The 26,031-nt window shown below is 32.0% G+C and overlaps 1 long non-coding RNA gene across 2 annotated transcripts in view; it reads right to left on the reverse strand.

Annotated features, from left to right (window-relative positions):
- The window catches only part of LOC103879035, a 75,263-nt gene that overhangs the window by 33,119 nt on the left and 16,113 nt on the right, over nt 1–26,031 (reverse strand). For both annotated transcript variants that reach the window (XR_001896820.3, XR_004179439.1), the window contains exons 2-3: nt 22,644–22,713; nt 12,183–12,329 (exon numbers count right to left, since the gene is read on the reverse strand). This is a non-coding gene — a long non-coding RNA (uncharacterized LOC103879035). The remainder of the gene's footprint in view (nt 1–12,182; nt 12,330–22,643; nt 22,714–26,031) is intronic.

The raw sequence follows: 26,031 nt of genomic DNA on the forward strand, positions 1-26,031 counted from the left end.
TGTTTAATTTATACTTTCTATTTAAGAATCACGTTGCTTTTCTTATCCTTTTAGTGTTTGGAATATGTATGGAGAAAATGGAAGAAGATGAAACAAGGAATAAAGCATTAAGAAATCATTACTACGGGACAAATATATCCCTTGCCTCTCAGAAAAACTGGAGAGGTATTTTAACTCTATGACTTTCCGAATGAGTTCCTGGAAACTTCTGACAATAGAGGTTGGCCCAGTCATAGGATAATCTATGTCTTTTAGCAGTATTATTCATTTCTTCCTGTATAAAATAAATGGCATTGAATAAATAATGATCATTAGCAATATGCTACCCTTTAATACACATATTTTCAAATCTTTCCCTGAAGCAGTGAACATTAATTCATACCGAGTTGCGATTATGTCAGACCTCCACTAATTTAGATTGAATTCACATGCACAAATCAGAATGATCTGGGAAGAGCTCCAAACATAACTATCTGTCAAACAAATCAAAGTTGTCTTCTACATGGCAATGTGTCTGGTGCTGCTGCTATTTTTAGATTTCTACAAATATTCTAAGATTGCTAGATTAATTCTTACTAAATGTGAATCTTTAAATGTTACTCAAATTTTATTTATGAGTTTTTTTATATTTTATTTTAATTGTATTGGTATATTATTAATAATCTAAAATAATATTATTTGCTAAATTACATATTTTATTAAAGTATTTCATAAATGGTAATATTCTTAATTCAGTAAAATTTTACCATGAATCTATTATTTAATTAGAAATTAAGTCAACAAATGACAAAATTTGAAATAAACAGAAATAATGTGCATAAATATATTTATTATACTAATTTATGACTATTTCTCATTATTTTCTTGATCTCCTTCTTTCCCTGATTAAATTCCATATTCTATTGCAAGCATTTTCTTGTGTACCTCTTTACCCCCTATGCTTGCTTCTCCTTTTACTCTATTCCCTAAATGACAGCATTGGTAATGTTCTAATTGTACCCTTCCTATCCACCAAACTTGAAATGGCTGTAGAACAACGCATAAATATGATGATTAGCTTTCACAAAATATAATGGCAATGAAAGACTTACAAATTTCTCTATCAGTTATTTCAAATAGAAGGGCAATGAATGAATTGCCCTTCTCTTTGCAATAACTATTTTCTTTTTAAAATTCATTTTTTAACTTTTATTTTAAGTCCAGGGGTACATGTGCAGGTTTGTTACACAGGCAAACTTGTGTCATGGGAGTTTATTGTACAGATTATTTCATCAACCAGGTATTAAGCCTAGTACCCATTAATTATTTTTCCTGATTCTCTCCCTCCTTCCACCCTCCACCTTCCAAATGACCTCAGTGTGTCATGTTCCCTTCTACGTATCCATGTGTTTTCATAATTTAGCTCCCACTTATAAGTAAGAACCCGTGGTATTTGGTTTCTGTTCCTGCATTACTTTGTTAGGGATAATGGCCTCTGGATGTATCCATGCCCCTGCAAAGAACATGATCTCATTCTTTTTAATGGCTGCTTTCTGTTTTATACTGTTTCTTCTTAAATCGTTAGTACGTCACATCCATAATCCCAAGTTACCCTAAGCTAATAACCTTATTTCGTATTTTACTGGGAAACCTATCATTACATGTATCTAGCATACTACGGGAATCTATAGTCACATATTTGGCTTTCTCATTATTACTGTGAAAAATTGTCAGAGGTTCTAGAGATATGCCTGTTTTATTTTCATGTAAGTATAGGTACCCTTTCTTCTACCAGAGAATATTTTTGGCAATTTTCCTCTCCTTCTCTATGCCATTAATTACTATGCTTTTGGCTTTTTATTAGTTTTAAAACATTCTATTATCACTCTAAAGTCCACCAACATTGTTCTATTTATGTTCACATTAAATGAAATTATAATTTCTCAGCCCTCATTTGACTTGGTTTATCAGCAGCATTTGATACAGTTGATCAATCTATTTTTTGATTGATTCACTTGATTCCAGTTATACCACAATGCCATAGGTTTTTTTGCTTACCATACTCTAATTCTACTCAGACTGCTTTGTTAATTTTTCTATTTCTCTGACCCCTACATATGGAATTGCTCTTCTGCTTATTTTTAATCTCTTCTATTTCTATGTATATTAATTATCACTCCTTCAGTTATACATATTATCATGGCTTAATAAGCATCTCAAAATTTAAATGGTTCATACTGACTACCTGATCTTCCTGCCCTAAAAGAAAAAAGGAATTAATAATAACAACAAAACCCTTTTTTATACCGCCTTTTACCATGACAGAAAAGATTAGTCACTATTTTCTAGTTACTCAGGCCAAAAATCCCAGTTACTAGTGACAACTTTTTTTTCTAATACCACATATGCAATCAATGAGCACTTTCTGCTGGCTCTAACCTTTAATCCAGAATCCAGGTAGTTCTCCTTATTTTTACTGTTACTACTTTCTTCTGTGCCAATTTCATTCACAAGGTTACTGCAACTTCCCAAATTTCTCCTTGATTCTACCTTTTCCCTATGTTAACCTATTACTTTTGTTTTAATTATTAAATTGTTAAAATACAAAATAAAAATATTGATACAGAAAAACATTTAACCCACATATAACTTAATAAACAGCTATAAATTGAACATTCTTATAATCAATATCCTGTTAAGGACATATAACTTTGCCAGCCTACTCAAGAATCTTCTCAATCTTTAGTTAGTTTTCTAACTCCGTGAGATGGCTGTGTAACAGACAGGCTACTTTCTTCTTAACAATTTAAATTGACTATAGCTAGTCACAGTGAAAACAGTCAGTGAATTCTGTCATTAAGTTAATTCACATTGGCTGTCAATCACAGCAGGAGTAAAATACAAGAGGTAGCCAAAGCATGACGCCATAATCTTCAATCCAGAAGGAAGAGTAGTTGAATTGAAGGAATATGTAAGCCTGAAGTAAGGAAAGAACCATAGCTATGCAAGTTGATACTCAGCAATCTAGTTTTTCAACGAGCTCTGCCAAAGCAATGACAAGTTCTGAAGAATGAACAAGCAGCAGGAATAACAACCAAACAAAGCCATCACTGAATAAGAAGAAATAAACATATTCAGAAACTCATACATGGGATTGTGTAGATGAGTGGAAGACAAATACAATTTACAACTTAAGGAACTTTATGAAAATACAGGTGCCTAGGACTCAGTCTTTGAGTGTTAGTTTCAATGAGTCTACGTAATGACCCAACTTTGTACATTTTAAATGTACATTTTAAAGTTTCATGTGAAATTCAGAGAATTTCTTCTACCAGAGAATATTTTTGGCAATTTTCTGATGCACAGTCAGTATTGAGAATTATTCACTTGAGAACACAGATGGTAGGATCAAAACTAATTTTGAGTCGCTGAGTATCTCTCTCTTTCTCTACAAAATAGAGTAACAATAGTAGGATTCTAAACTGGTATTGTGAGACTTCTAGGGAATGTCTGTAAAGAGCATAACATTGTGGCACATAGCAGGAGAGCAATCAATATTGTCATGTTTATATAGTTCTCTATGCAAAAGGTTATCTTCATCTCTAGCATTTCTCAGTGGCTAATTATATTTACCAGTTTTTTTCCAAGGTAAATTTCAAGTTATGATCTAATGGTTGTAAATTTTTGTTTAAATACATTTATGAAACTGTGCAATTAATTAAGTTTTCAGAATTTACTTTGGTTTAGTTTTTTATGACTTTAAATTATGTTCCATAATGTGTCCTAATAAATACATTTTGAATGAATAAAATGATGCTTGAATGAGCTCTGGCACTCTGGTTATTTACATACCATAAAAACATTTAGTATTTGCACTTCATCATGAGAATGCAATCTATATCACTGTGACAAGTTTTAGGCATGTGAACCTTTAAAACATTTATTATTGTCTGTAATTATTATTAATTATATTATTCACTTGTCATTAGTGAAAAATAGACCTGTATTAGCAAATTTTCTTTGAAAAGCTTAATGGTTAATTTCTAACATACATTCTCATCATACTTTGTTTATTTTAGATTGTTGTTATTAATGTTTCGTCTTTTAACTACTATGGCAAATAATGGAACATTTGAAATTTGTAGTAGAGTAAGTAATATAGGTTCACAATCTCATTTCACACATAAGTAAACAGAAGATATCATCTACCTGTATCTGTATTTCTCCTTATTTTTCACCAAAGTAAAACGTACATGCAGAAAAGTGGTTCTTGTCATAAATGGACAGCTCACTGAATTTTCGCAAACTAGACGTATCTATTCAACCAACGTTCAAATTACGAAATGCAACATTATTAGAATGCCAGAAATCCCTGTTCGACTGCTTTTCAAATCTGTTTCCCTACATCTCACACTATCTCAACTTCTTACAGCATAGTTAAGTATTTTCTTGTACCATTTATAAAGAGCATTGCGTAGTGTTTGAGTCCTTAGTATTATATGTGTGTGTTTCATTCATATAGTTGCATGCATTCATTCATTATTGACTCTTATTGCTATAAAGTGCTCCAATGGGTGGTAGATAATTTATTTTTCATTTGACTATTGATGCACATTTTGTTGTCTTTTAGAGCTACTCTGAATAGTGCCATTTTAAATAATATATTACCTATATTTTGAAAGAGATATGTTCTCATTAATTATACATTGGGGAGTGAAAGTACTATCTTAGTATTAATTAGTATTAAGGTATACATTTGTTCAGCTTTAGATACTACCAAACAGATATAATGTGGCTATAACAGCTTACACTTCCACAGGCATATTACGTTTATTTTCTAATTTTTCAATGTCCTTCACAACTCTTGGCTGTTGCTATGGTCTGAATTTGGTGTCCTCTCCAAATTTATATGTTGAAATCCTAGCTTTGAAGATGATGATATTAAACCTATTTATGCCTAGTGTTCCATTACTGGAACACTAAGTACGTGGGAGTTATTTATATCTTACTGCTCAAGGTCATCACCAAGGTCAGATTGCAAAAATTCAAAAAATTGCAACTTCAGGCATAAATGGGTTAAGGGATGGAGCCTTATTGCTAATTAGATTATGAGGATAGAGCTCTCATGAATGAGATTGTAATCTCTATAAACAAAGCCAGAGGGACTTTGTTTGCCCCTTCCACCACCAAGAACAGAGAGAAGATTTCATCTATGAACAGAAAATTGGCCTCACTAGACGAGGAATGCTCCAGGGCCTTGATCTTGGACTTGACAGCCACCAGAACTGTGAGAAATAAAATTCGTTATTTATCAGCTACACTATCTATATGTAGTATTTATCCTATAAAATATATATTATTTAATATAAATGAAATATATTATAGAAGCCTGAGCTGACTGAAGCACTTGTCATATTCCTTATTTTACATCTAAGTTACACTAGTAGGTGTACCATGGTATCTCATTATAAATTTAATTCATATTTCCCTAGTGACTGATGACATTGAAAAGTCATTGGCTTTCCATCTGCTTATCATATGATAGCCACTTTTAAAATACTGTATTGTAATTCTTTGCAACTATTATTTTGTATTGTATTTTTTTATTGATTTGTCAAATATGCTTCCATATTTTTGATATAAGTCCATAGTTGCATACATATGTGTGTGTATCTATATATATGCATCTATATGCAAATATTTTCTCATACTCTATAATTGCCCCATGCCATTCCAATAACAGTATTTATTGATAATTGAAGCTGTTAATTTTAATGTAATCTAATTCATAAATTTGTCCTTCATACTGGGTGCTTTTGTATTTTGTATAAGAAATATTTACTTATTCTAAGATAATTTAGAATAGATTAATTTCTTAACTGTATTTTAGATATATAATGAGTTTACTTTTTATACTTAGAGCATCAATTTATGTCAATAACTGTAATATATATATGTGTGTGTGTGTGTGTGTATACACATACACACACACACACACACACACACACACACACATATATATTTGTAAATGAAGTGATGGAAGGCTCTGGAATTATTTTATCCCAAATGGATAATACAGTCAGGTGCCACGATTGCTTATAAACTATCACTTTTCTTTAATGCTACTGCATTAACAGCAGGACAGACTTTTAAATTTATTAGGCAACCATATTCTCATGACTCTTTTCCTAGACTCTGTATACTGTGGCATTTATCAATGTGTCTAAGTATTCATCATTACTTGTTTCTTAACAACTAGAGATTTGTACAAAGTGTTCATATATGAAATATGTCTTCTAATTTTGTTATTTTTTAAATCATTTTTATCCTATTATTGAACTATTATAATTCCATATACATTTTAGAAGATTTTAAGTAAAATGTTTTATATGCTAAAATTTTTATTGATTTTTTGTTTTTATTTTTAATAGATTTTTATTGGAGTAAAAATACATATGTAATTTACCATCTTTATCATTTTTAAGTGGTAATAAGTACATTTATACCCTTTTAAGTGATTATCAACACACATCAATGGTAATAATCATATTTATATCCTTTTTATCCCTTTCATTCTACCCAACTGCCTCCCATTCCCAGGCTCTGGCAACGTGTAATCTACTCTGGATTATTATGTAATCCACATTTTAGCTCCCACATATGAATGAGGATATATATTTGTCTTTCTCTGCATGGCTTATTTCACTTAACATGATAGCCTCCAGTTTCATTCGTGTTGCTGTAAATTACAAGATTTTATCTCCTTTTACGGCTGAATAATATTCCATTGTGTATATAGACACATTCTTTATTCAGTTATTATTTAATGGACACGTAGATTGATTCCAGTTCAGCTATTGTGAATAGTGCAATAAACATGAGCATGCAGATACAGATATCTCTTTGATGAATATTTTCTTTCTTTTAGATATACACCCAGTAGTGGAATTGCTGGATCATATGGTAGTTCTATTTTTAGTTTTTTGAGGAACTTTCATACTCTTCTCCATAGCAGCTGTACTAATTTTAATTTCTACCAAAGATGTACGAGGGTTTCCCTTTCTCCACATCCTCTTCCGCACGTTATTGCTTATGTTTTCGATATAAGCCATTCTGAAGAAAGTAAGATGATATCTCATTGTGGTTTGATTTACGTTTATATGATGATTTGTGTGTTTAGCATTTTTCTCATGTAGCTGCTGGTCATCAGTATGTCTTCTTTTGAGGACTGCCTGCTTAGGTATTTTTCCAATTTTTAATTGGATTATTATTATTATTTTGCTATTGAGTTGTTGGAGTTCCTTATCTATGCTGGTTATTAATTCCTTGTCAAATGAGTAGTTTAGAAATATTTTCTCCCATCTTGTGAATTGTCTCTTCACTTTTTGGATTGTTTCCTTTGTTGTTCCAAAGCTTTCCAGCTTCATAAAATCCCAATTTATTTTTGCTTTGGTTGCCTGTGTTTTGAGATGTTACACACACACACACAAACACACACACACACACAAAATCTGCCTAGGCCAGTCTCCTAGAGCATGTCCCCACTGTTTTCTTTTCACATTATAGTTCCATAGTTTCAGATCTTAGGTTTAAGTCTTCAATCCATTTTGATTTGATTTTTTTTTTTTTTTTTGTATGGTGAAAGATAGGGGTCCTGTTTCATTCTTCTGCATATAGTTATCCAGTTTTCCAAATACCATTTATTAAAAATACTGTCATTTTCCCATTATATATTCTTGGCAGCTTTTTGGAAGATGACTTGGTAGTAAATGTGTGCATTTATATCTCGGTTCTATATTCTGTTCCATTGGTTTATATATTTATTTTTATGCCAATACTACGCTTTTTACTTACTATAACTTTGTAGTAAATTTCGAAGTCAGGTATATGAGGCCTCCAGGTTTTTTCTTTTGCTCAGAACTGCTTTGGCTATTTGGGATCTTTTGTGGTTCCATATGAATTTCAGAATTTATTTTTCTATTTCTATGGAGAATGTCAGTGGTATTTGGAAAAGGATTGCATTAAATCTGGAAGCTGCTTTGGGCAGTATTGTCTTTTTTGCAATCTTAATTATTCTCATCCTTGAACATGCAATATTTTTCAGTTTTTTGTACCCTCTTTATTTTTTTTTTATCACATTTTTGTAATTTTCCTTCTGGATCTTTACTTCTCTGGTTAGATTAGTCTAGGAATTAATCTAGGTATTTTATATTTTTTGGAGTAATTGTAAACAAGATTTCTTTCTCAATTTCTTTTTCAGATTGTTTGCTGTTGGTGTACATAATTTCTACTTATCATTATATGCTAATTTTGTATTCTTCAAAATTTGTGTCTCACAAATTTACTACATATATCACTTTTAGCAGTCATTGGTGGAATCTTTAGGATTTTCTAGGTATAAGATTATGTCATCTGAAAACAAGGCTAATATGAGTATTTTATTTCCAATTTGGATGCCATTTCTTTCTTTCTCTTGCCTAATTAATCTAGCCAGAATTTCCAGCAGTATGTTGAATAATACTGGTAAAAGTTGGCACCATTATCTTGTTCCAATCTACAAAGTAAAGGCCTTCAATTTTTCCCTGTTCAGTATAATGTCATCCATGGGCTTGTAACGTATGATCTTTATTATTTTGAGATATGATTCTCTCATACCCATTTTGACAAGCGTTTTAATCATAAAGAAATGTTGAATTTCATCTTTTTTTTTTTGTTTCTATTGCAGTAATTACATGGTATTTGTTCGTCTCTCTTTATTCTTAAATAGTCTAGCTAAAGGTTTGTTGATTTTATTTGTCTAGTCAAAGATCTAACTTTTTTAGTCGACATTCTATATTGTATTTTAGTCTCAATTTGTTTATTTGAAGTCTTTCTACTTCTTTGCTATAGTCATTTATTGCTATAAAATTCTTCTTAGTACTTCTTTTACCTTATTTCATAGATTTTTATGTGTTATATTTCCATTTTCTTTTTGTTTCAAGAATTTTTTAAATTTCATTCTTAATATCTTCATTGACCCATTGGTCACTCAGAAACATGCTGTTTAATTTCAATGTGTTTGTGTATTTTTTGAGGCTCCTCTTGTTATTGATTCTAATTTTATGCCAATGTGTTCAGAGAACATGAAGGACATCACCCATATTTTTGAGCATTTATATAGACTTGTTTTGTGGGAAATGATACAGTCTATTTTGGAGAATGCTCCATGTACTCATTTAAAGAATGTGTATTATGCAGCAGTTGGGTACAATGTTCTGTAAATGTCAGTAAGACATATTAGATATCATATATAGTTTAAATCTACAGGTTTTGTTTTTGTTGTTGTTGTTGATTTTCTGTCTGGATAATGTCTATTACTGAAAGTGGGGTGTTAAAGTCTCCTATTATCATTACATTGCAGTCTATCTCATTATCTCTCTTTAGACCCATTAATATTTGTTTTATACAGTTGGGAGCTCTGGTGTTGGGTGCATAGATATTTATAATTATTATATTCGCTTGCTGAAATTGACAACTTTATATAGTGGCATTCCTTATCTTTTATTTACAGCCTTTGATTTATAGTCTAATTTATCTGATGTAAGTATCCCTACTCTTCCTTTTTTGCTTTGGTTTTATAAAATATCTGTTCAACCCTTAACTTTCAGTCTTTGTTTTTCTTTCTACATGAAGTGGGTTTCCAGTACAATTTTGCTGTGATTTGATATATTATTGCACTAAGGTTGTCAGTTATTTGCGGGAATAACTGACAAACTTACAAGTGTGAGTCTTTCAATTCATAAAATGTACTTAATTATTTCAAATGTCTCCCTCAAATTTGTTTTTAATGTAGTGGACTTACATATCTTTAGTTACCTTTATTCCTTATTTACAGATATCAATGAACATTTGTGCATCGTTTTCTATTGTTTGTATTACTGTTAGTTAAAATTAAAATTTCTTTTTACATTTATTTTTTACTTTCATAAATAACTGGTAACATGAGATCTTAACATATATTTAAGTATAGAGTATAACATTTGAAGATATCTAGGACTTTCATACTTTTATAGCTGAAACTTTACTCTCATTAAATAGCAACTCCCCATTACCTTCCCTCCCTAAACCCTGGAAACCACCATTATTCTTTCGGCTTTTATAAGTTTGACTGTTTCGATAACCCATATAAATGGAATCTCATAGTATTTGTCTTTCAATATCACTTAGCATATTTTCCTCAGAGTTCATCCATGTTGTTGCATATAACATGAGGATTTTTCTTTTTTAAGGCTAAATAATATTCTATTGAATGTACATACACATTTTCTTTATTTTAGATCTTTTAAAATTTATTTCAATGATGTTTTCTGACATTCATTGTAAAAATCTTACATTTCTCATGTTAAATGCATTCCTAAATATTGTGTATTTTATGCTAAGATAAATATAATTATTTTCTTAATTTTATTTCAGGTTGTCATTGGTATGATAGATAGATAGGTAGATCGATAGATACACACACAGATAGATGATTTGTGTACAATGATCTTGTACACTGCAACCTTGTTGAACTCATTTACTAGGACTAACTTTAATTTTTTGTATATTCTTTAGAGATATTTACTATAAATATGGTTATATCATCTGTAGATAGAGGTGGTGTACTTTTAACTGTCTTTCTTTCTCTCTCTTTTATCTCTGCCATTCTGTCTGTTTTTCCAACTTAATTTAACTAGAATTTTCATCAACATCTTGAATAAAATTGGTAAGTTCACGCATCCTTCAACATTAACAGAAATTTAAAAGAAATTGACTCCAACCCTCATGGATGACTTGAAGGGGTTAAAGACTTCAGTGAGCAAGTAACTAAATGTGTGGTATAAACAGCAAGAGAACTAGAATTAGAAGTAAAGCCCGAAGATATAGCTGAATTGCTGCAATCTCATGATAAAACTTAAAAGGATGAGTAGTTGCTTCTTACAGATGAGCAAACACATTAGTTTCTTGAGATGAGATGTACTGTAGGTGAAGATGCCATAAACATTGTTGAAATGACAAAAATGATTAAGAATATTATGTAAAATTATTTGATAAAGCAGTGGCAGGGTTTGAGAAGATTGATATTGATTTTGAAAGAAGTTCTACTATTGGTAATATGCTACCAAACAACATTGCATGCTACAGATAATTTTTTTGTGAAAAGAAGAGCCAATCAATGCAGCAAACTCAATTTTTTTTTAAACTGCCACAGCCATTCAAACCCTCAGCAGCCACTACCTTAATCAGTCAGTAGACATCAACATTGATGCAAGACCCTCCACTAGCAAAAAGATTACAACTTGCTGAAAACTAAGATAATCTTTAGCTTCTTTTAAGCAATATAGTGTTTTAAAATTAAGATATGTTCATTTTTTAGATATAATGTTATTGCATACTTGATAGTCTATAATACAGTGTAGACATATATTTTTATGCACTGCAAAACCAAAAATTTGACTGACTCACTTTTTTTGACATCTTTGTGCAAATGGAAAGTTTGATGAACAATTGTTCACTCTCTAAACTCAGACTATGGATCTCAACGATTTCAAGTTTAAAAATAACATAAACTAAAGTCTCTGAAAATGCTATTAAGTATATTTAAAAATCAATAAATTTTAAGGTATCTGAAAATCATAGTAAATACCTCTGAGTTCACATAGTAGGGTTCAAATGCTTTATTTAATGAAAATCTACTTAAGAACAAATTCAAACTTACTTTTCACAATATTCATAGTTTTTTGTTTTTTTTTTTTCAAAAGAAGAAGGTGATGCATGATGATTGCTTGCATCTTTGCCTTACATTGTTCCACCTCTACTCCATATTGGAAGTCTAGGATTAAAGTCTTTAAATGAGTCAATCTTATCATTGATGACAAATTAGACATGCCTGGAGATCTTTTAAAAGGTGTAAACATGGTATCTCTGCATATTCTTAAAGTTCAAAAGAAGATTTTGAAGTACATGTGTAGTTTAATATCACAAAGTTAAGCTACTGACCACAGAGATTAAGGTTCCAAACATCAGGCTGTACTCGTATTTTCAAAAAAAAAAAAAAAGATAAATAAATAAATAATCAGGTTTGACAATACTAACTCTGGAGAAAATTAATAGTAACCACCTGATTATGACATAAAAACCAGCTGCAATTAAATAAACAGCAATTTTAAGGCCTCTTTATTTACCTCAGTTGTCTGATATATCACTTATTCACATATGTCCTCCATCTGTCCTGACCTCCATGAAAGGAAAATGTCCATTTGCTTGTGGTTCAGGCTGCAAACAGTAGGGCTGGATGGTCTAGTTTGCATCCCAGTCCTACTTCTTCATTCCTGTGAAATCATGAGTGAGATACTAGAATCACTCTGTGCTTCAGTCTCTTCTTTCGGAAATTAGATTAGTAGTAATACTTACCCATTATGGTTGCTGATTCAATAAGTTGAAAAGTGGTTAGGATAGTCTATGACACCAGGGTACAACAAATGTCTGCTACTAAAGAGTTACTTCAGAATTACTGATTGCACCCTCCCAAATTTGCATTTTAGTTTACTGAAACCACAACATTAAAACTTCTGAAAATATTTATTTGATTGAATAATTTACATTAGCCATTATATCTTCATAAAATAAATTACTTTCCAATTGGCATAAAAGTATATTTTAGCAAATCTCTGTTACAATGCACCTATTTCCAGACCATACAGTAGTTCCCTCTCCTTATATTTACTATTTAGGGAACTAAATTAGGAAAAGTGCAGAACATAATATCTTGCAGATTTCACTAATCCTCTCAATAAATGGTATTTACTCTGTACATATTAGAAGCTCAGAAAGCAACAATGATATTCAAGGGCAATAGTTTAAGACAGTGAAGAATGAAGGCACAGGGCAGATAAAGTTTAAAGAGAAAACATGTGAAAAGTGCCTTGTACTAGGCCAAACACTGAGTTAAATAAATGGTAAAAATAAAGCCAAAGCTATCTACCCAACAAAATGTAACATAAGCCCTCATAAATCTATGGACTTGTTGAAAATTGTACTGCAACAATTGTGTGCAAGGCATGCATGCCAGGATAGAGTTAACTTGTGGCTACACTGTGGTAATTCTACTCTTATCTCAAGGGATACTTGGAATTCTGGTATACACTCTGGGCCAGTAGAAAAATAAAATATACCAGCTAGTGACTTATAATACTTTAAACTAAAATCACTCCCAAAAGTAATCTGAATTAGCTCTTACTTACTGTTTATCGTAAAGGTGTGGATTGATGGTATGCACCTGCCTTATACGGTTGTGTAACTGTGTAGCCTGGGTGTTACTATGTGGTCAGTGGGGAATAATAGGCTATTAGGTTAATATATACCTTGTTCCCTGAGTAGGGTGTGTCTCAATATCTTACTGGTTCTCACTATGAAAATAAAGTGCATCTTGTGCTAAGGAAAGTCCTTGCAAGGTTCCCCTGGAATTCTTGGAACTTTCTTCTCTTTCTTTCCTTCCTTCTTTCCTTCCCTTCCCTCCCCTGCCTCCCTCCCTCCCTCCCTCTCTCCCTCTCTCCTTCTCTCTCTCTCTCTTTCTCTCTTTCTTTCTTTCTTCTTTCTTTTCTTGAGATAGGTTATCACTATAATGCCCAAGCTGGAGTGCAGGGGCGTGATCATGGCTCAGTGTAGCTTCAACCTTCTAGTCTTCCCACCTCAACCTCCTGAGTAGCTGGAACTATGGGCATGTACCACCATGCCCATCTGTTATTTTATTTTTTTTTTTTGAGGAGATGGGGTCTCACTGTGTTGCCCAGGCTGGTCTTGAACTCCTGGGCTCAAGGATTCCTCCTGGCTGGGCTTCCCAAAGGGCTGGAATTACAGTCATGAACCAATGCGCCTGTCCTCCTTAGATCTTTCTTTTTTGGGTTTTCATTCTTTTGCTGTACAATATTCTTAATCTTTATAAGTACACCCTGTCAAAACTCATGACTTTTTTCAATTCTACAGTTAGTTCCATTAACAAGAAGACTGTAATAATTTTTGACGACGTAATATAAATTATGGCTATGGCTTCAGTTTAGGAGCAGAAAGAATAAAAGGGAGATGAAGAACCTCAAATGCCAGGCAATAATCCATTTAATTCTGGTTTCAAGCTATTCAGACACTGAGACCACTAATAGGAGAAAAATATATATCAAGAAAATTTGAGGTAAATCCAGAGCTAGATGCTTTATAAAAGATTTAAGCACAGTAGAAACCAATCAAGAATGTGGTAGCATGGCTGCTTTTCATGCATTTGGCAAAAATCAAAGTAACTTAGAGCTGAAGGCTTCCAGGTCTATGAGTTACACTGATGATCCTGTCAGTAAGGATGATAGGGATGACAGGCAGACTTCATAAGGACCAATCAAAATAAGGAGATAGTTAATCAAAATTAATTTAAGTTGTTACATTGTGAATGATCTGTGCCACTTCTTGATGTGAAATTATTGGGCTAGATTTTATGTGTTGATGAGAACAGCGCTATTACTCTTTCATTTAATACTGCTAAATGGAAGAAAAGGTTTGACTTACTTATCAGCTTCAAAATGCTAATAAATGGGCAAACTGCTAATCTGTTGATCTGGATAAAGTCGAGGAAACAGAAATTGTATCCTCACAAGGTGAATTACCCAAGTACAATCATGGAGAGTAAATTGAATACTTTTTGGCAATTTTTTGTGTAATTATTTCAGTGTGAGCTAGGTCAGGAATGATAGAGAGATAGACAGCAAGAGCAACACAGAGATATGTCCTATATATCATGCAAAATTGAAGGAATCACATCTTATTTGGGGGATATTTCAAGCAATATGTATAACCTAGGAATAGTATGAGTGGTGACAGAGAGGAAATGTTAAAATGTGAGATTATGAAAGTAAATATAAATACATGTAATACCACAATTGAATATTTTACATTATGCTAGTAAGTTTGGAACTTATCAAAAGTACAGAACTTTTAGTAATGTAGTGATAAAATCAAATTCATTCCTTAGGAAACAAAAATGAATGTGGGATTGATATTAAAGTAGAAAGCAGACAAATGTTGACCAGAAGGGTCTCAATTTTTAAAATACAATACTATTTCAAATGAAACGAAGAGAGAGAAAAGACATAATTAAGACAATAGCTATATGCATGGAAAGTTTAAACAATTTAGGCAGATACTGATAGCGTACAAACAATGGAAGCTGGTATTGGGTAGATACAGAAGAAGAGGAAGAAATGAAAGACAATTCCAGGTGCCTACTTTGGAAAACAGATAATTTACTTAATAAGAGGAGTAGATTTGAGAATCCTAATATCCATTTTTGATTAATTAAGCACCTATGGTTTAACAGTTTAAATTACTCTTGTGAAAAAACATTGAGCAAAGTATAATACTAACACAGTTTTATTTCTCTCTTGCAATAAAATCTAAGTTCATCCCAATGTGTCAGTAGAAACAGAATGTAAAAGGGAGACTGATAATGGGATACTAAATTTAAGAGGTCTTCCTCTCTCGAAATATTTTTGTTATATTATTTAAAATTTCTGATCTCTGAATTTGTTGAAACTTTTGGAATTATAGTAAAATTTGAATTCATAAATATCTTTATATAATATATAGTGTTCTTGTAAAGATTGAGTCACTACAATCTAGTCACATGTTAACCTGGCACGGTTAAATCAAATTGTTTTATTCAAATCATTTAGGTGATATTAAAGTCTCTGTGAAAATAGAAATTGAAATTACCTATAACGAGAAAGAGAGGAATTTGTAGAATAGACCATTTAGAGGAATGGAGAATATCATGGCAGAATATGAACTTTTAAGAGTCTCTAAATTTACTGCAATCCAACCACAATGACTTCTATTGTTTTTCTCTCACACAGTATCCAAACTTGTTCTACTTTAATATCTTTATATTGCAATTCCTTCTTCTGATATTCTTACCACCATGTTTTCAAACAAGCTAGATAAAAGTGGGGACATGTAAAATATAACTTTATGTTATTCAGCTATTAGCTCAAGTATCAGTTCCTGATTACACAAGTCACACCCTCACCCACTCCTCCCATCTTGTGACATTCTAAAAATATTGCCTAGAAAGATAATGGGCACAAAATAAAATCTCGATAATTCTGTTAAATAACTGAAAAAAAAAATAGAAAACTACATCTTTGGTTTAAAAAATAAGAAAAAAATTAGTTCATTGACACAGGAACTCAGTTCTCAGTGCATTTGGGGTATTTCATTAGTTGCCATTTTTACACACTAACATGTACTTTGCAACCTGGAGAAATGTACAGAATGCAAGCTTTGGAAACAACTACATTTAGGACTTAATATTGGCTGCAAAAAATAGAACAGTCTAGATAATTTTCTGTGATTCCGTTTCCTTAATTGCAAAAAGGAAGTATTTTTAATAATTTTATGAAAATTTAATGAAACATTTTATATGGCAGATATAAAACCATATATACCTAAACCTAACTTTAATTCTTTTCTTCTCTGACTCAACTTTATTTATAAATTGCTACACATAATTTAAAATATTATAACCACAAGAAAATTGACTCTTAAATTACAATGACCAACTCCAAAACAGAATTTTGTGAAACTCATTTTGAACCGGTGCTTTATTTAAATTTAACTTTTTATGCTTTTGCTCGTAATCCTTTTTTTCTCTAAAACTAAAAATATTTTCCATGTACAACTCTTACCATCACTGCAACCCCACTAAAAGATTATAAAGTCATTTATTCTTATACTTGAATAAAACATTTTAAACATGTAATAAGAATGGCATATTTATAACATCAGTTTAATGAGACAATTTTTAAATTAAGCTTAGTATGTGGATGAAAATTTCTTAGTTAATGGAATGTTGTCTGCACTTTTTATTTGGAGTTGGAAGGTGAATGAGCTATTGTTTAGAATTGTGCAATGAATTATAGAAGCCAGATCTTTACTCAAAAATAAACAAATGAGTTCTGTGTATAATCTATACTACTTTTCAGGCTAAATGCTCAATTTTCTTTGACTCATCTATTGGTTTAAGCACTAGCCTCTGGTTCTTCATACAATATAAAGATTTGTGAAAGTATTTAAATAATTATAACCAAAGTAGTTTAAAATACTGCATCACTTGAGAGACAGTCTTTTACAAAATATTAAATTGATTAACTTGAAAAGGCTAGATTTGATGCAATTGGAGGTAAACTGTGTTTTAAATTTAAAACAACTTCATGTTCTCTAGGTATAAACTAAGTAATTTTCTTTAAGTCAGTAATATTTGTAAATACACTTTCAGACCATATAAGAACAGAGGAAAAGTCCTAAGAAATTATAAATGCACAACTAAAAATCACTGTGGGTGTTAATCCTGTTATGAATGAATTATGTTGCATCTTTCAGGTATATAAAAATGAGTTTAGTTATTTTGTCATTGTTTAGCAGTAAGAGTAATATTTTTATTTTTACTATTAAATTATGATTATCATTTCCAACTGGTTCAAAAAAAAAATCACAGTGGTCTCTCTGTATCCTCAGGAGATATGTTCTAAGATATCCATGAATAGTATCAAAACCTATATGTACTATGCACTAATTTCTATTCCTCCATCATAATTTCACAGACGATTAATTTTAACCATCTGTTTTAGCAACCTCAGTATATGATGTTTTTTTCTTTAATTGTCAGGAACTTTCACCTATTCACTTAAAGGAACCACATTATGGCTTCTCTTTGGCACACCCAAATTGCCAGAATCTTGTACCTTTGGGACATTAATAAGTAAAATAAGGATTACTTTAACACAAGCACTGTGATATTGTGACAATCAATTTTATAACGGAGATGCCAACTCGGTGACTAACATGCGATAGCATGTGCAATGTAAATATGTTGGACAAAGGGATGATTCCCATCCCATGTGAAATGACAGAAAATTTTACCATGCCTCTCAAAATAGTATGCAATTTGCAATTTACTAATTGTTCATTTCTGAAATTTTCTATTTAATGTTTTTGGTGCACAAATGACTATGGGTAACTGAAACCATGGAAAATAAAACCACAGATAAAAAGGGACTACTGTGTACCTGTAGTTTGGCTATCCTAACTATGCAAGAAATCACCTGTCCTGCTCAGAGTCAAACAAATTTAATTTCTAAAAGACTTACCGGCCGGGTGCGGTGGCTCAAGCCTGTAATCCCAGCACTTTGGGAGGCCAAGACGGGCAGATCACGAGGTCAGGAGATCAAGACTATCCTGGCTAACCCGGTGAAACCCCGTCTCTACTAAAAAATACAAAAAAATAGCCGGGCGAGGCGGTGGGCGCTTGTAGTCCCAGCTACACGGGAGGCTGAGGCAGGAGAATGGCGTAAACCCAGGAGGCGGAGCTTGCAGTGAGCTGAGATCCGGCCACTGCACTCCCGCCTGGGCGACAGAGTGAGACTCCGTCTCAAAAAAAAAAAAAAAAAAAAAAGACTTAACAAGGAGCTTTCAAATAGCCACGCATTAAAAAAAATTAGATAAGTTATCTAACATATGTATTTTTTAATAGTAAAAAATCAAATTACAATTAATATGTGCATAGAAGGAGCATTTGTATTTTTAAATGAGTGATAATTAAAATAAAAAAACGAAGGTGCTTTTTGAATAAATGCTTGTATTTATAGAACACCTGGCTCACATTTAAAATTTGTCTTTTTTTGATATCACACCGTCATCCTCAGGATTCCTCCTATGAACATGACAGATTTAACTCCAGAGGTGCAGAAATAGACAGTGGTAAATGCCTACATTTTATTAATATATATATTTTCTAGTATTTAGTATATTAAAACTTGGTTAAACCAAAATATTATATGTGGATCAAACTATACAAAAGATAATTATTTTATTTCTTTTTTCTTGCTAAGTGTTATGTGCTAAAATATTCATGTTCATCTAAAGATTTGCATTTTCTGACAAATAATAATGGCCTTATTTCGGGTGATATGCACATACTCAATGCAAATTAAACAATTCAACAATTTAACCTTGAAATATACCTAATATCTTAGATGCAGCAATTCTACAGAGAAATATGCAACACCCAGGGAATAAAAGAAAGTACAATCATGCAAATATTAAAGTGTAATTCACTGTATATTAAGTATATCTCCAGCAATTACATTCTCTTTAGCTTTATCTTCTTAATTATTTAGAAATTAATGTACTTCTGGTAAACACAAAAAGTTAAACAAAAATATATTCAGTCCCCATCTCACAAAATTCCACTAAAAATGTAAGGGAATATTTAATTAATGCATACACAAGGACAATGGAAATGGAAGTGTGAATGGCAGCTACAAAATGTAAAAAACCAAAAGAAGTACCTTTGATGAAAAGGCCATGTACTGCTGTAATAGTTAGGCTAAAACAGGCAAAGCCATGCCACAGAGTTCTAGTTAACTTCAGGAAAGCTAAAGGCACCAACTACCTTTGAAAGTAGATGATGAATATAGGTCTTAAGATCAGAATAATAACTTAAAGTTTGTTTAAGTGTTCTTAGACTTCCAGGTTTTTTCTTTCATAGCACAGGTAAAAGCAATTACCTCTCCTCTACTACGGCATAAACCTAGATTTATGCTGTGAAGCATTTAAACCAGGGAGGCTATGGACTCTGATATTAGTATAGCAGGGATACCATACTGAAGTAGGAATACATGCTCAATGAAATGCACTATCCTGAAATAAGGAAAACATTTCCCATCTTCAATCAACTTTCATAAAAATGACAGCCAGATGTCAATACCCCAAAATGGAACACTGGAGAACTCTTCTATGGGAAAATTATTAATACACAAGAAGAAAAGTTTAACATCTTAGGCAATGTTTCCCAAGGGCACAGATGAGATGGAAGCCTGCTAGTTGACATGTTTTTAAGAGAACTACAGAATATTGATATTGATTCTGCTTTTTATTTCTCACTCCTGAATATAATTGGATAGCTAAATTTCAACAGATGTTTGAGGACAGTCCATAGTAAGAAAAAAGAGGCCAAATAACAAATGGCAAATATAGGGAGGGGGGAATTCATAGAAACCAGAAAGAAATGTGCGGGACAGGAGGGAGTAAAGATAATGCAATCTTAAGTCTGTGAGCAATAGCCTTAGAGAGGATATTTCACATGTGGAAAAATAATCCTTAATAAGGGACAATAAATACATATATTTGAAAATATAGATATAAACATAAATAGAGATAGAGCTACGTAAAAATATTAGATATGGTTAAATCAAGCCAATTAACACATCCATCTCCTCACTTACCTATCATTTTTTTTATGGTGAGATATTTGAAATTACTCTTATTTTAAAATATGTAATAAATTATTATTCACTATAGTCTCCCCACTGTGCAATAGATCTTAAAACATATTTCTCTTATCTGAAAGCTTATATCCTTTACCACACAGCTCCATATTCCTCACCTCCCTACCTCTCCAGTCTCTGATAAACATAATTTTACTCTCTACTTTTGTGAGACTTTTTAATATTTCACCTTGTATGCATATATCAGAACATCACATTAGACCCCATAACTTTATACATTTAAATTTGTCAGTTACAAATATTAATAGAAAAATCTCAGAAATAAAAAAATGAGATGATTAAAATAAAGTTTAGGATAATCATAAGCAAATGATCAGGATGGCATTTGACTTCTCAAAAGAAGCAATTAAGTCTATAAGTCAGTGAAGCAAAACTATAAATATTCTAACAAAATGGTTTTGAATTGTGTGGCCAATCAAATTAAAAAATAATGTATGGGTAGATTTAGGTGACATTTCAGGTATTCAAGATTTTATTTTACTTTTCATAATCCATTTGTAGAAGACTATTGGAGTATGAGCTCTATCAAAAGATTAATCTAAAAAGAGGAATAAATATGGTTCAAGTTACAGGACATCCAATACAAGACTACTGGGTTTTATGTTTGTGCCAGGAATAATTTTTGTTAGGAATATTGTCAATGAAGCATTTTGCAGAGCAGAAAATGTTCTGTCTTGACCTAGTGGTTAAAAGGATTTAGAGAAAAAATATACTTGACTATACATTAAAATTTTAAGTACTTTAATGTATTTTTAGTTATACCTCAACATGAAGTAAATAAACCAAAGCAACAAAAGAAATGAAGACAGTATTAAAATGAATCTAATCAATATGGAGGATCTAAAATGTTGTTACTAACATAACTAGCATGCCAGCAGGATGGATGGGATGTTTGGAATTCGGTGAGTTTCCCTTTCTCTTAACTTCTAATGTCTCTTTTCCATTTGACTTCTCTCTCTTCATTACTGCAGTCGACTATTTTCCAAAAGCATAAAATGAAAACATCAAAGGCTACATTTAAGGACAAATAACGACACCTCTATTGTATGTTTTTGAAAAACTGAGTCACAGGGAAGAAGGAATGAACTCTAACTCCTGTAGGGATGAGTGGTATACAAAAGCAAAGATGGAAAAATTTGTTACTAGCTACATTTAGCCCATATGCTATCATGTGAATACTGTGATGGCAGCTCATCCATTTTTACTGTTTACACAAATTCATCTTATAAATATTCCACAAGATTCTTTCCTCTCTCCCTCCTTTCTTTCCTTCCCTCTTTCCTTCTTTGTTTCCTTCTTCTCCCTCCTGCCTTTTCTACATTTCTCACTCCCCCTTTTTTTTCTTTCTTATTGTTTATTTCCTCATTCTTTCTTTTAAATATGTAGCTTGCATCCTTTCCAACATTCTTTGTTTTCTTACAAATAATGTTGTAATACTATTTTACGGTGTAATATTGTATACCTATGTCACAATGCAAAGGATAAAATTATATAAGAACATATAAGTAGGAGGAAAATTAATGTCATAGCATACGTACAACTTCAAATTATTAGATAATGTTTAATTTTATCCAAGTTGCTTATCCAAGTTTGTTATCACTTAAGCTCTCAGTGATCATGTGTGAGAGCTCTGATTCCAATCATTCTGGCTAAAGCCTGTTATGTTCAGATTTTTGTTTTCTTTTGACTATTTTAGTAGGTATGAAACATTGTTTATTGGCTTTAGTTTTATTTTCATAATAACTGGGAAAATTGAGTATATTTTCATATGTTTGATGATAATTTTTATGTCCTCTCTGAGAAAAAAAATATTCACGTGTTTTTACCATATTTTTTTGAAAGACATGGTATATCATCCCTCTTTTCACAGGCATAAACATTCTTCTGACTCTTTTTGGAATTATATATCCTTCCCTACTGAGCTAATATGCCAGTTTGATCATATTTTAAATATTTACACATTTAAACACCACAATGTTTTCTTTTCATTTCAAATGTAAACAGAAATACAAATTTAAAATGAGCCTTAATTCTCTCTCTTGAAAATATAGAAAGACATTTCCCTTCCCTCCTATTTCTCTGAGCACTTATTTTAGAAAATTTTCACTCTAAATACATTCTCCTCTCTTTGAAATGTGTATAAATCGTTTTGAAGACTACATAGGACTTTTGCTAGCTTTGTGACTTAGGACTAGCTTTTTCTAAGACCTTGGAGTCATCTCTTTGAAATGCAAACATCAAGGAAGATAGCACCCCTACCTTCCAGTTTCAGTGAAAGGGTAGAAGTCTAACTTTGTGAGTTCCTTGCTCCAAACTGCAAAACTATCTCCTGTTACAAAGATACAGAGAAGTTTGTTAGTCCTGTGGATAAAGTCAGTTACCTAAATAGATGGTCACCTCAATTGCTAGGTAAGTTTAAATAAACTATGTGTGACAAATGTTGCTTGTGAAGTCCTCTTACTTGAGGACTAGTTGTTGTTTATCTTAAAAACAGGTATGTAGTGGGTTGTATCTGCTTTGTCTGTATAAAAGGGTGAGATTTCTTTCTGTCTCAGAAATCTCTTAGTAAATTGCCTGTGGTGTGGATTGCATTCTGGTTTAACACCTATACAAAAATAAAACTGTTTTCTTTCTTTATTTTGTATTTTTGAGATGGAGTGTTGCTCTGTCACCCAGGGTGGAGTGTAGTAGCATGATCTTGGCTCACTGCAACCTCCGCCTCCTAGGATCAAGTGATTCTCCTGCCTCAGCCTCAGAGTAGCTGGGACTACAGGCGCCCACCACCATGCCTGTATGATTTTTGTATTTTTACTAGAGATGGGGTTTCAACATATTGGTCAGGCTGTATGCCTTGTGATCTGCCTGCCTTGGCCTCCCAAAATGCTGGAATTACAGGCATGAGCCACCACGTCCGGCCAACTGTTTCCTTTGTCTACTACCCTTGTGGTAAGTTTTTCTGGACTGGAAGACTTTTTCTTATATCTCCTGAACAAAAACATCTATAGGGCTCTGTACAAAACAATTAGAAAGTAAGATAAATTTATATTTATGTCTATTATCTGCTAAAATATGTGATCATCTCTCTTTTATTTACTTAGTTATTTATTTTGGGGCTTGCATGTCAGTTTCAGTTACTGCTGCCCATAATTATAAGACTATGAGGCAAAGGATCTAACAAATTTATACCAATTTTTAGTTTCTGAGTTTTGAGAACGATAAAAGTTATAAAATTTTAGCCCACATCTCTTTTTATGAGGCATAACTTATAGAGACTTAAACGTACATTATGTGTTACATTCTTATAAATTGTTGCAAATGCATCCAGTCATGACACCCATATCCCTATCATGATAAATAGCAAGGGTTGAAAAACTATAATCTATGGGCTCAGTCGGGCCATTCACTGACATGTTTATTAAAAAATTATTGGAGCACTACTAGGTCCATTTATTTATGCATTTTCTATGGCTACTTTTGTAATAAAGAGTATTACCGAGTAATGCAATACACAGTGGTGGCAACAGAAAGCCTATGGTCCCAAGAGGTTAAAATATATACTATCTATTAATTTACAGAAATGTTTCCAAACCCCTGATATTTCCACAATGGTTTTTCATGCCCCTTCCCAACAGGTACCCAGTCAAAATGCAATCATCTCTCTTCTGATATTTAACCATAGGTTATTTTCACTATCCAAAAATTTTATTTAATTGGAATCATACAGTATTCACTTCTTTGTATACAGAATTCCTAAGCAAAATATTGGGATAATTAATAATTTATTGTACCAATAATTTATTACTTTATATTATTAAGTAGAATTACATTCTAGGAATATATCACATTTTGTTTATCTTCTTCTGTTGATGGACAATTATTAAATTGCTTCCATTTCAGTCTACTATTTGGAAACTGCTATAAACATGCAATTTTTTTTCTTTCTTTTTTTTTTTTTTTGAGACAGCATCTCGCTGTGTCACCCAGACTGGAGCGCAGTGGCGCGATCTCGGCTCACTGCAAGCTCTGCCTCCTGGGTTCACACCATTCTCCTGCCTCAGCCTCCCAAGTAGCTGGGATTACAGGTGCCTGCCACCATGCCCAGCTAATTTTTTTGTATTTTTTTGGTAAAGACAGGGTTTTACCATGTTAGCCAAGATGGTCTCAATCTCCTGACCTCGTGATCCACCCACTTTGGCATTTCAAAGTGCTGGGATTACAGGCATGAGCCTCCACACCCGGCCAAATATGTAAATTTTTGTGTAAAATTTTTTCAGTTTCTATCATGTGCATACCTAGTGTAGAATAGTTCAAATAAGTTCTTATTTAACTATAAATTAAATACCAAATAATTTTCCAAAGAAGCTTCCCTTTTTAACATCCCACAGACAGTGTATGAAAGCACACATCATTTTATATCCATGATAACATTTTACGTTCAAGTTTTTAAATATTTATTTTACTAGTATTTTATCAGGTGGTTAGTATTTGATTCCAGTCTTCCAATGTATCTTTGTATTTTTATTTAAATTATATATCTTAAAAAATTAAGATAGTTCAATCTTGCTTTTTTTTTTAACCAACGACTACAATCTACACCTTTTAACCAGGATTTGTAATACATTTTTATATTACAATAATTATGAATATGTTAGCATTAAATCTACAATAGTGCTTTTTTTTTCTACTTGCCCCATCTCATCTTGTTATTGTCTTCACCCTTTTAAAAAGGCTGTTAGTTTCCCCCGACTCACCCAAAAAAATCAACATTCTTTGAAGGAAGATGACAAAATTCGCTTTCAATGACATAACAATTTGATGTACATAATACAGATTTTTAAAACATGCAAAAAAGTAGGAATGTTAAGTAGCAAAAGCAAATAAATAAAACCCAAAACAAACAATAAAGAAAGATGTGGTGGGGGAGATGAGGCAAAACAGTCAGTAGAAACAAGCACTAAGGTGACTGAGATGTTGAAAATTCCAAACCCAGAACTTTTAAACATAGGTTTAAAGATTTAAACAAAAATATATACGTAATGAGTGAACATATAAGGACTTCCACAAGAGAAATGAAGGTTACAGATAAAAACAAACATAAAATTCTAGAAAAGAAAATTCAATATCTGAAACAAAGTGTCCAGTAGATGGTTTCACATCATATTGGATATTGTTAAAAATAGAGGTCAATGAACAGGTGAACATATCAACAAATTTTAAAGTGCAAAGAGAAAAATGACTTAAAACATAGAAAATTTGTTTAAACATTAGTGACCTCTGGTATAATATTTAATGTTTCAATATACACATAAATATAATCTCAGAAGTGAATAAGGGGAAGATTGAATTGCAAATATATCAACTGACTGATGATTTTCAAACTTAAAATGAAAACTATAAATTCACAGATTCAAGAATTCCCATGACTCTCCCAAGTAAGGCATTTCATTATCGAATTATTGAAAGTGAAAAGTCAAGGAAAAACGATTAAAAACAACAAGCAGGGGAGGTTGCACTCTACATGAGAATTAATATTCCAAATAACTAATGGCTTCTCATCAGAAAAGATAGAAAAACAAAAACCCTAAGACATTAGAATGCTATTTTTTAGAGTACTAAGATAGATAGACAGACAGACAGACAGAAAACT

The sequence above is a fragment of the Papio anubis genome, chromosome 1 (assembly GCF_008728515.1).
Source record: "Papio anubis isolate 15944 chromosome 1, Panubis1.0, whole genome shotgun sequence".
Classification (NCBI taxonomy): domain Eukaryota; kingdom Metazoa; phylum Chordata; class Mammalia; order Primates; family Cercopithecidae; genus Papio; species Papio anubis.